Consider the following 12,433-nt stretch of genomic DNA (forward strand, 5'->3'; position numbering starts at 1 on the left):
ATGTCATTACTGATATGAGTATAAATGCACATATTTATTTGCACATATTTATATACATATATAATGTATATATATTTATATATTTATATATATATTAGATTATGTATGCATACTAAGATATGGCATTAATAACATATATGTATTATATAAGTGTATATATATATATATACATAAATATACTGCTCAAAAAAATAATGGGAACACTAAACAATACATTGAATTGTCTAGTGTTCCCTTTATTTTTTTTGAGCAGTATATATATATATATATATATATTCTTTAGAAATTAATTGCAATATGTATGTGTTCGGAAATCAGGAGGAGATAAAGTGACATAACAAATAGGAAACAAGGGCATGATAATGATTAAATCAAAGAAAGTAATGATGAAGCATTATCTTCATGTATGGCTGCTCCTTGTATTATTTAAACCAGCAGACCTTGGAGCAGGGGAGCATAGAGATCATGTGAATGGGTGTATTTGGAGAATGCTTAAGGGCATCTATGATAATTGCTTGGGGAATGTATAATATGAGCTATTGGAAAGAGTTAATATTCATCTTGTCTTTAGACTGAGATAAGATGGGATTTGAATTCAATGGAGATTCTTCTGTTGATGACACATAATCGGTTTGGGCTGTGTGGCTTGATGGCACTACACATGTTGTGACTTATTTGTGTCTATGTAGGAATGATCTGTAACTGGAGACTCCCCCATTGCTGTTCCCAATGCTAAAATAATACGAGCAATTGAATGGTGCAGATTAACAAGTGTGTTCATAGATAAGGTCAAATTCAGCTTGAAATGCAAACGAAATAACGAAAATATTGCCAGTGATTTGGGGCTTCATTGTGGAGGTTTCTGTGGAGCTGCTTACCATAACAGGGCCAGAAGAATTAACATTTCCTCATGCTGTTTGACGTTTGCTTGAGCTGTTGAAGCAACACATTAGATAAAGCACAAGATGTTTCATTTTGCTCGGGTAATCTACTTATGGAAGGCACTGGAAAATCAATCTTGCCAGGCTGAAGGGACTAGCAGTGCACATTCTATTTGCATCAGGCAGCCAGTTCATAATAACAATGCTACATAGTTAAATCCAAATTGAAAGTGGATCAAGCAAAGACTTCGCTGCCTTTGTCTCCTCTCCTCCCAGGATGGATGGATACACACATGCACATATACACGGATTGTAACGAGCTATGTGGAGGAGAGGCTTGGAAGGAGCACATAGGCTTGACATCAATGAGAGGCAGTGGATTGCAGCAGGTGAAGGGGAGCATTGTCTATCAGGGCTGTTATTCTTGGCTGCATCTCAGCTGGTGTGTGGGATCCTCACCTCGGGCACAATAGCTCTCATACAACACACCACTGCTCTTATTGCTGCTGCGAAACAGAAATGCTCAGCTCCAAAGCAAATTTAGTAAGCTCTATTCATTCTCATAGGCATTCAGGAGTAGAAGTGTGTAGTGGGAAAATAGCAACTACAAACTATATATATATACTGCTCAAAAAACTAAAGGGAACACTATAACATAGGATGTGGTACTTTAGTGTTCCCCTTATCTCTTTGAGCAGTATATATATATATATATATATATATATATATATATATATGTTCGTGTATATACATATGCAGGGTGATCCAAAAGTAGGTGGGCAGTCAATAATAACATTTATTTTGATGTTACATATGCAACTATGTTTATTAATACAATACAATACAGTTTTATCAACGCATGTGCTCAATTTACACGCCTTTGAAGTCTACAGTTCTTATATATTTCATATTCATTAGTATAACCCTAACACAATAACACAAGCCCTATTCTATAAATATAAAATATGTATATATATATATGTGTATGTGTATATATATATAAACACACATATAAATATGTGTGTAAAGATATGAACTATATATATATATGTGTTTATATATGCAAATATAAATATATGTTTGTGTGTGTATATATATATATATATATATATATATATGCCCCTATCACCCACCCGCCTCTCTCTCTCACTCTCTCTCTCTATATATACCGCTCAAAAAAATAAAGGGAACACTATAACATAGGATGTGGTATTTTAGTGTTCCCTTTATTTTTTTGAGCAGTATATATATTGTCTTAGTAGGTGATCTATCTGTAGTTTGGCTTTGGCAGAGTTAGACTAATATATTAGAGTTAGATAACATGACAATACTCTGATTTTTTAACCTAATATGTCTTTGGAATAATTTAGGTACCTGTTTATACCTATATGTGTAACTCACCTTATTCTCCCCTTTTCTCTTTCCACCTACCCCCCCCCCCAAAAGAAAAAAAAGAAAAAAAAAAAAAGACTTGAATATTAATATAATTTGAGATTTAACTGGTGGAGCAAGCGTCAGGATAGCAATGCCCCGCAGCTGAAATAATATTAAAAATAGAAGGATTTGACATTTGAGAAGTCAGTGGCTTGAAATACCCAGTTGTACTTAGCTAATTCAGTCCTTAACCTCTGGTTTCAAATAAATCAATTACAGTCGATTCCACTTCAGTTCAGAAGTGCACGATAAATTTTAGTTAATTGAATACAGTTTATTCATTTTGGTATAAATATTCATATTTTTAAACTTTTGACTTCTTCTGCCCTGATTGTAAAATACATTTTATACTTACTGCAAATCGAAACCCATAGAGTGGAATATTGTGCTGTAAGCATGTGCTGTGCACTTGGTGCTATTAGGATGTAAGCAATGGCTGGTGGAATCAGTAGAAGTTGGATTATAAGAGGTTTCCAGGACAGATGATGTAGAACATTGTTGCTGTTGGTTACAATCCACAGACCTGCTCAATGTGAGCTTCTTGGTCGCTAGTGCCTGGTTGTATGTGTGATCCACCTAGATGTGGGTATGTGCAGTGTTTGCAGGGCCCTGCTGGCTATGGGAGGTTTTAGTGTTTAGAGATAGAGAGAAGGGGTTAATTAGCGTCATTATCAATCACTAATGCTTTCCTAACGTGTCCAAAGAATAATGGAGCTTCGGAGGTCTGCATGGAGCCAACATCTGCTTTGCCCTGGTAGGATCCCATCCATCCCTCCATTGCTGGGCTCTGCAGCTATTGGCAGTTCCCTCACGTCCTGTGCTGAATTGTGTGCATTATTGGCATATAAACTATGCTCCAATCCTTATAGATCCTGCTACATGGGGAATTTCAGACATAAATAACCAATGCAGATTTTTCTATAGGATTTGCAGGTGCAAGTCACAGATGATAAAAAAGAAAAAAAACGGTCATTTTTCATTACCTCCATTGTTCCTTGGCCTGTCCTGCCCCCATAGTTGTGCCTAAAACTTAATTAAAACCACCCAGCCCAGTCGTCTGATGTAGACTGGTAGCTTGGTGCATGGCAGAATGTGAAGATGGAGCTTGCTGAATTCATCCTTGCACTGACATGCTAGTGACTTCCACACTCAGCACCATGGGAGACTCAGGGCTGTGTGCTGGAAGTGTTATGTACACCCAGGGCTTACACCGGCCTCGTAAAATCCTGCACACACGTTGTATATCTTGACAGGGTGACACAGCACTGCACCTGCTTTTGGGAGAGATCACTGGGTGGGTTTAATGTGCCACTTATGGAGCAGCCAGGAAATAGGGCATTAACTATAAAAATGTTGCAAAGGTGAAATCAAAGTTGTAAATATTTAAGAAACTAAGTACAAAGCAGCATGATGTCTAGTACTAGAAGTCATCAGCATGGCAGACTGGCCTGCTGCGTAGAGTATCCATGTAGTGTTCCTGTACCATCCTATATATACTGCATATACTACCCTTATCTAGGTAGTGCAGAGCAATGCCACATCTTGTCTATTGCATGTGACACCATAATCCCTCAATACACTAACAACAGGACAGATCTCCAGCTGTGAGCCAGACACCACACTGTGATCTCTGCACTCAGCTGTGACAGTGCATGATACAGTATACAGATACCTGCCATCATTTACTGTATCATTATTATTATTATTGCAATGATGTACATATTTCTAGCACTGATTAGGAAAGCTAATGTACCTTTAGCAAATAATCCAAATCTCAGTGTGTTGATTTTGGCCTTTAACTATTGTGTATGGAGGTACAATAAGTAATACAAGTGCAATGCGATGAAGAGTAGCCCTCTAGTCCATCGTTAAAGACAAAAAAGAATAAAAGCTCCATTTTGCATATAGAAACATAAAGAGTGATTCCACAATGTATGACCTGAGATTACGCTTCATGGTTGTTGTTTTTGACTTTTTTACATTATGGTTTCTTTAGTTTAGACATTTGTGACTGCATTTATATTGGCATTTTATTTCACTCTTTGCATATATTTCTATATAATATAATATAATATAATATATATACATATAGTGCTGTGCAAAAAGCTTTAGTAAATTGTTGAAAAAAATGCTGCAAACCAAGAATCCTTTCCAAAATATGTGTTAATAGTTTTTTTTTATGAATGAACAAACTGCAAAGTGATTGAAGAAAAGATAAGCCTAAATAAAATCAATATTTGGCATCACCACCCATTGCCTTCGAATCGGCATCAAATCTTCTAGGTACACTTGCACATGGCATTTGGCATGGAGGTTGTTCCAAACATCTTGCAGATCTAAATATAGCTCTTCTATGGGTGTAGGCTTGTAAAAATCATTCTGTCATTGTATGTATTTCAAGACAGACTCAATGATGTTACGATCAGGGCTCTGTGGGGGCCACAGCACAGAAGGCAGTTTTCCCGCCAAGGGCTGGATGGAGAGTGGTACAATAATGAGTTTTGGCCGGAGCAGTGAAGCATGTGGGGTTCCTTGCAAGTTTGGGGCTGCATTTCAGTAAATGGAGTTGAGGATTAAAAGGAACCTGTCAGCACATTTGGCCGATATAAGATATGGCCACTGCCTTTCAGGGCTTATCTACTGCATTTTATAATGTTGTAGATAAGCCCCCGGTCCAACCTGAAAGATCAGAAAAATAAGTTTTATTATACTCACCCGGGGGGTCTGGTCCGATGGGTGTCACAGGTACGGGTCCGGCACCTTCCATCTTTTTGCGATGCCGCCCTCCTGTTTGCTTCACAGACTCCACTGCCCAGGTGTACGTATCTGCCCTGTTGAGGGCAGAGCAAAGTACTGCAGTGCGCAGGTGCTAGGCCTCTCTGACCTTATACAGTTTTATAGAATGCTGTAGATAAGCCCTGAAAGGCGGTGGTCGCATCTTATATCGGCCAAAACGACTGACAGGTTCCCTTTAAGTCAATATTAATGGTGAAGCCATTGAGGAGAAATATTGGCAGATAATTATCCATCATGCAATACCATCAGGGAAGCATGTGATTGGCTCCAAATTTATTCAGAAGCAGGATAATTACTCTAGACATACAGCTATTGTCATCTATAAAAGATTTGCGGTTATTTCTCCAAAATGTTTGGAACAAGTTCCCTGCTGAGCTCCTTCAATAAATGTATGACAGTCTACCTAGAACCGTTGATGTTTTCATGTTGTTTTGAAGATAAAGGGTGGTTACGCCAAATATTGATTTGATTTTGATGTCTTTTTGTTCATTCACTTTGCATTTTATTAATGGATAGAATAAACTAATAACACTTTTATTTTCAAATACACTCTTACTTTGTACCATTTGTTTCACACCTGCCTAAAACTTTTGCACAGCTACCGATCTGCCTTGGCCTACACGCTGGGGGCCACATTTTTTAAGTGCTCTAGATGCTTAGCTAAAAAAAAGGCATGTGGATTAACAGGAAATCAACCGGGCCTAAAATATGTACCAACATTTTGGAACAAAAAATGGTTTAAAGTGAACCAATTAGGAGACAGTATAAAATTACACAAAACACTACAAAGTTGTAACAAATATGTCAGTCAGCAAGAGCCTTGGTCATAAATAAGGCGATTCTAGCTAAATCCAAGTTGACTAAATATTGAGAATCAAAAACGAAAAATAAGATTACAACTTACCTTCTAAGTTATTATAATCATTCAGTGAGATATTGTGAATTGCCAGTGCAAGTATTGCGGACCCTATGACCGATTTTCTCATACAATTGCTATCAGAAGTCTACAGAATGGAGAGTGGTGGGGCAACGAGTTTCTAGCAGTTTTATTCTGAACTTGAAAAACTCCAAAAGAAAAGCTGATAAAATCTCAAAATCAATTTACAATTTATTTTGTATAAGTTTTGATTGGGTTTAAACTAGTATTTTATTTTTGCAATCTTATACTTTTTTTTTTCTGGATTTCGCATTTGGGCTCAGTCATTTATTTTTAGGCTTCTTGTATTTTTTTTTCAGGGATAAATACAGAAATATTGGAGGAAAACAGGGTCAGTTCTGCATCTATTGGGGTCAGTGTTTAACTGTTGCACTTTTTTTATACATGCCGGAGAAATGCTGCATGCATTATTACTCTGTAGGCTTCTGAAAGCCAAACTGGAGCACAATTTGCGCTAAAAAACTGATAGTGTGCAGTGTAGGTTTATAAAATGTCCCTCTGTATAGGAAAGTTATAGTCTACACTTCCTTATATACTGAAATAAAATTATACCGCATCATACCAGCCCAGTATATGTGAATGGGACGCTCTTTTAGTTTATCTTGAGTACATAAGGGCATTTAGGAACAGTCCATAGGGCCTACATGGAGAATAACTACAACTAAAAGGTCTAGAAGTTTCCTTTCTTTTTGGTGTGTGTGGGTTTCGTACCTAGCTTTGACTGTAAAAATGCAAAGCATAAACTGGGTCTAATAAATCTGTCTAATAAACACATCAGTTCCATATGACCATAATAAACATATTACACCTAAGGGTGTGTTCCTATCAGGCGAGGGAATTAGTTGCTTTCTCTTGTAAAAAATCCTGCTGGATGGGTATAATAGGTCTTGTGTGGCGCTCACCCTTCCCAAGAATAATATCGGCCTTACGGTTTCGTCTGAAGAAACATAGCATGTAGAACTCCTTCAGACAGGACTGATGGCTTTCAAGACTACTAGTATTAATGCTGGACTCTTTTTAAGTGAGGGCTTGTTCACATATATCTGATTGTCAAGTCTTTTTTTAAAGTGTCTGTCCAATGAAAATGAGTTAGCACCTTTTCATTCTGTGATAACTTGTTGATTGATGGTGCAACCACTGGGACTCACTGATTGGTAGAATGGCGACCACTGGGACTCACACCGGTAGAATTAAGAACCACTGGGACTCACATCGAACGGTAGAATGGCAACCACTGGGACTTACACTGATCGGTAGAATGGCGACCGCTGGGACTCACACCGATGGTTAGAATTGCGACCACTGGGACTCACACCGATCGGTAGAATTGCGACCACTGGGATTCACACCGATTGGTAGAATGGCGAACACTGGGACTCACACTGGACAGTAGAATGGCGACCACAGGGAATTACACCAATGAGTAGAATGGCAACCACTGGGACTCCCACCAATCGGTAGAATGGCGACCACTGGGACTAACACCGATCAGTAGAATGGCGACCACAGGGAATTACACCAATGAGTAGAATGGCGACCACTGGAACTCCCACCGATCAGTAGAATGGCGACCACTGGGTCTCACACCGATGAGTAGAATTGCAACCACTGGGACTCACACCGATCGGTAGAATGGCGACCACTGGGACTCACACCAATCGGTAGAATGGTGACCACAGGGACTCACACTGAATGGTAGAATGGCGACCACTGGGACTCACACTGATCTGTAGAATGGTGACCACTGGGACTCACACCGATCGGTAGAATGGCGACCACTGGGACTCACACCAATCTGTAGAATAGCGACCACTGGCACTCACACCAATCTGTAGAATGGTGACCACTGGAACTCACACCGATCAGTAGAATGGAGACCACTGGGACTCACACTGAACGGTAGAATGGCGACCACTGGGACTCACACCGATCGGTAGAATGGCGACCACTGGGACTCACACCGATTGGTAGAATGGTGACCAATGGGGCTTACACTGATCAGTAGAATGGCAACAACAGGGAATTACACCGATGAGTAGAATGGTAACCACTGGGACTCCCGCCGATCGGTAGAAGACGACCACTGGGACTCACACCGATGAGTAGAATGGCAACCACTGGGACTCACACCGATCGGTAGAATGGCGACCACTGGGACTCACACTGAACGGTAGAATGGCGACCACTGGGACTCACACCGATCTGTAGAATGGCGACCACTGGGACTCACATCGATCGGTAGAATGGCAACCACTGGAACTCACACCGATCAGTAGAATGGCGACCACTTGGACTCACACTCAATGGTAGAATGGCGACCACTGGGACTCACACCAATCGGTAGAATGGCGACCACTGGAACTCACACCGATCAGTAGAATGGCGACCACTGGGACTCACACTCAATGGTAGAATGGCGACCACTGGGACTCACACCAATCGGTAGAATGGCGACCACTGGGACTCACACTGAGCGGTAGAATGGCGACCACTGGAACTCACAAAGATCGGTAGAATGGTGACCACTGGAACTCACACCGATTGGTAGAATGGCGACTACTGGGACTCACAAAGATCGGTAGAATGTGACCACTGGTACTCCCAATGATCGGTAGAATGGGGAGCTTTTTTCCCCATTAGTATGAAGTAGCAGTTTGTATATTCAACCACTGCTCCATTCATTACCTGTTGGGGTGCAGAGGCTGCTCTTGTTTTCCTGGCAGCCATATAGAGAATGAATGGAGAGGCGAACCAGCATCCAATCTGTCACTCCATAGTGTTATGAGGATAAAAGTATCCCAATCTGCAGATCAGTTTGAGTCCCATCAGTGGTTTATCCATTAATCAGCCAGTTTTTACTTATTCTGTGGATAGGTGATAACTGGTTTTCATTGGACAACCAGTTTAAAGGGAATGTGTCAAATGAAAGTGGTCTATTGTTCAAATCAGGTTTTTGTGTTCAATACATTTTATAAACCATTTTTGGTAAAGTTTTTTTCAATATTGTGATCTCTAATAACCCCTTCACGATCTTTGACGTATAGGTACATCACAGGTTGTGTCCCTGCCTTTGATGCAGGCTCCGATGATGAGGCCCCGCACATGACAGCGATTTGATCTGCTGTCATGTGCCTCTAACAGCTGTGGGTAGGCCAAGATCCACCCGCTGCTGTTAACCAGTTAAATGCCATTGTCAATCACTGGCAACGGCATTTAATATGCGTCGGCTGGAAGCGTGTCACATGTCCCGTTCATCCATTGGCGCCCCTATCACGTTATTGCAGGTCACCGATTGGTGGTCATGAAAGCTGGGGGTCTGCAGAAGAGCACTGGCTCCTGGCCGGCATTCATAGGAGATCGTGATAAACGTGATACACATAGCAGTGCTGATGCACTGGTATCTGGGACACAGGCAATTGGATGATCGCAGCTTCAAACCTCCCAAGTGAATTATTGAAGCCAGTGAAGAGTCAAAATTTAAAAAAAAAAAAAAATATAAACAAAATAAAAAAACACAAAAGTTCAAATCACCCCCTCTTTTGCCACATTGAAAATAAAACCATAAAAATTCTTTTAAAAATACATGTTTGTTATCGCTGCGTTCAGAAATATCTGATCTATTAAAAGATAAAGTAAATATGAAAGTAAATTAATACGATTAGTAAAGGACGTAACTCATCCCTCCAAAAACAAGCCCTCTCATGGTCATTTTGATGGAAAAAAAGAAAAAAGTTATGGCTCTGGGAAGAAGTGGAGGTAAAAACGAAAGCTCAAAAATGGAAAATTGCTAAGGTCATGAAGGGGTTAAAAATAAATTTATGAAATGTTGTAAATCTCACACTTGCCGCTAGGGCTAGTGCACAAGTACATTAGTTAGCAATACACTTAATCTGACCCTATCTTTCATATTGAAGCATCTAATGAGCGTGTGCAAGGGTCATTGTTAAGGGAGGGGAGCAGTAAAGGAAATTAAAAATTGGGTGTAAAGAAACCTGAAAATGGCAGAACTGATTTAATTGAAAAGAATGTGATCAGATCTGTTATTCATTTTATAGAAAAATCCCTAGAGAGCTGACTCCTGGGCATTGGTGAATGAGGCCACAATGCAGGTTAATGGCAGAAACAAAATATGGCAGTATACAATCCTCTCACAGTGTGTACAGCCACATGGTATTCTTCCCATATAAAGATATATTACAACATGCACAGGCATTCATTATCTAGGGATCAGATAAATGAGTAGATGGTGTGGACGGATTAATACTGAATATTTAGCTGCATGCAATTTCTTAGATGTAGCAGAGCCAAGTTTGGTTGGTGCAGAAATCCTCTCCATCAGAAGTGCTGATTACTGATAAGGCTTGCATGTGAGCTGAGGGCAGTATCTCCATGATCTGAGTGTTCTCAGCCCTGCAGAATGAGAGGACAAGCTCAGCTCTGCAGCCATTGTCTGAGCAGGGAAATCCCGACTGTCCCAGTCACTTCAGTGGTTTCTGTGATGAATGTTGAAGGGTAGATCAGATGATTGTTACTGCTGGGCAGATAGGCCACCCCATCCTAGGGGCTGCTGGAGCTGAGATTCCAGGTCCAGCCCCCCATTCTGTAAGCTCAGCCAGGGGGAGGGTCGCCCCAGGCCAAACATATGCTTCTCTCCATTGCACTAATCCACCTTCAGTGCAGAGGAATAATTGCTGGAGTGTCCATAGATTCCCAGCGCATTGTCCCTGGCTGGCTCCCATCAGCAAGGCACACGCCACTTCAATCATCTCTATTCAGGATACTGTCTCCTTTCATTAAACCCCAGACCTTGCAAATGATGGGAACATTTACCAAACCAGCACAACTTGGCACAAGGGAGCAGCACCCAATGCCCCAGCCCTGCAGATGGGGGCACAGAAGGTTTGGGCGATGGGTGCCCTGCTCATGTAGGATGGGGACGATCAGCTGTGCCCTGAGCTGGGAATATATGCCAGGAATGACATGTCAATGGTGTATACCTCAGATGTAGTTGTGCTCAGATTGTCTGATCGTCCGTTATGCCAGTTATTACATATCTATCTATCTATCTATTATCTGTCAATCATCTATCTATCTAATTAGAAAATCAGAAAAAAACAGGCAGCACTCCAAAAATTAAAGTGAAAAACTGTGGCTTTACTGATCCATTAGCAGCAATGTTTCGGCAGACTTCTGTGCCTTTCTCAAGCAGTTTGAGAAAGGCAGAGAAATCTGCAGAAACATTGCTGCTAATGGATCAGTAAAGCCACAGTTTTTCACTTTAATTTTTGGAGTGCTGCCTGTTTTTTTCTGATTTTCTATTTTGGAGGTCTGGACATCACCTTAACAGGTTTCTGGCTTCTTTTGGTAGTGCTGCCAAATTTTCCCTATCTATCTATCTATCTATCTATCTATCTATCTATCTAATCCATGTATCCAGCCATACATTTCTTTTTGTTTCTTTTTATGTCTATTTCTGTCTTTCAGATCTTCTTTTTCTATATCTCTGTTCTTTCTTTCCTTTCCTTTTCTTTTTTTCTTTCTTTCTTTCATTTTCTTTCTTTCTTTCTTTCTTTCTTTCTCTCTCCTTTTTCTTTATCTCTTTATCTGATTTTTTAGTGTTTCCTTTAGTTTATCTTTAGTTATTTTCTATATTTATGTACCTGATTCTTTATCTTTCTTTTTCTATTTCTCTAGATCTGATTTTCTCATTTTCTTTCTCTTTCTTTCTTCTGTTTCTACATCTATTTATCTGATTTTTTCTTTTTCTATATCTCTATACCTGATTTTCTTTCTCACTTGTTCACTTTTTTCTTTCTCTGTCTTTCTTACTTTCTTTCTCTTATTTCTTTCTCTTTTTCTTTCTAACGTCTTCCCTCTCTACCTCCCTTCACTCCTTCCTTCCTTCCTTCCTTCCTTCCTCTCTTTTCCAACATACTTCTAAAGTCATGCTACAGATGACTCATAGCACACTGACACAGTTTATGTAGGTATACAATTATATTGAACTGTTCATTACATATTAAAGAAAAAGGCTGATTTAAATGGAAGCCAGAAAATTGGTAAAATATGTCTTATGCAATCAGGAAACAGAATGCGAAATGCTCTTTTGGCAGGAAAGCTCCTTCTTTTAACAATGCTTTGCAGTGTGTGCTGAAGAATGCTCCTTCTCTCCCAGCCCTGCAGAATAACTGCTTTGATGAAACCTTCTATACATTGTATGCAAATAGAATGTCATAATAACAAGTGACAAGTGGATGGGAAATCGAAGCTCATCAGCTTCACTGATATCTCCTCTATTCAAATACAATATGGATTTATTTGGTCAAAACTAATTATGTAACTGCATGGGGACGTAGTTTTAAACATAAAAAGGTGCCTATCTTAA

The sequence above is a fragment of the Dendrobates tinctorius genome, unplaced genomic scaffold, assembly GCF_039654945.1.
Source record: "Dendrobates tinctorius isolate UK_male_01 unplaced genomic scaffold, ASM3965494v1 ptg000004l, whole genome shotgun sequence".
NCBI classification, from domain to species: domain Eukaryota; kingdom Metazoa; phylum Chordata; class Amphibia; order Anura; family Dendrobatidae; genus Dendrobates; species Dendrobates tinctorius.